Genomic DNA, 419 nt, shown 5'->3' with positions numbered 1-419 from the left:
CCCTTTAGCCAAGGTCACGTGACCGAGATAAGGGTGGCGGCGTCTTTGATCTGCGGCCACGGCGGGTTTCAGGAAGGGCTCAGGGGACCCGGGGTGACTTCGGGGGCCTGCGGGGTCTTGGGTGATTACAGGGGAGTCTGATTAAGGCCCGAGGGGAGGGCAGGTGGCAGGGACTCCTCCCCCGACCGAGGGAGGGCACCGAGGTGGGGGACGGCCAGTCCTCCTGGGGGGGTCGGGAGGGCTCTGTCCTGTTGTCCCAGCTCAAAGCCGTTGGGAATCATGAAGTTACCAGGGTTATTCGCACGCCAGCCACTGGGGACGACCTTGAATATTTTTGTCATACCCTCAAATCACTCCTTATTAGCATTAAATTGTTCCTTTAAAATTTAAAATTTATTCATATCTAAAACTGTAACTAA

General features: G+C 55.6%; 1 long non-coding RNA gene across 1 annotated transcript in view; it reads right to left on the bottom strand.

The window, feature by feature from the left end:
- LOC107185153 overlaps window positions 1-419 on the bottom strand; it is a 19,693-nt gene that overhangs the window by 5,226 nt on the left and 14,048 nt on the right. The gene's annotated exons all lie outside the window — the stretch shown is intronic.

Source organism: Myotis davidii, unplaced genomic scaffold (assembly GCF_000327345.1).
Source record: "Myotis davidii unplaced genomic scaffold, ASM32734v1 scaffold109, whole genome shotgun sequence".
Taxonomy (NCBI): domain Eukaryota; kingdom Metazoa; phylum Chordata; class Mammalia; order Chiroptera; family Vespertilionidae; genus Myotis; species Myotis davidii.
The sequence above is the reverse complement of the archived record's forward strand: the minus strand, read 5'-3'. Positions and strand labels throughout refer to the sequence as shown.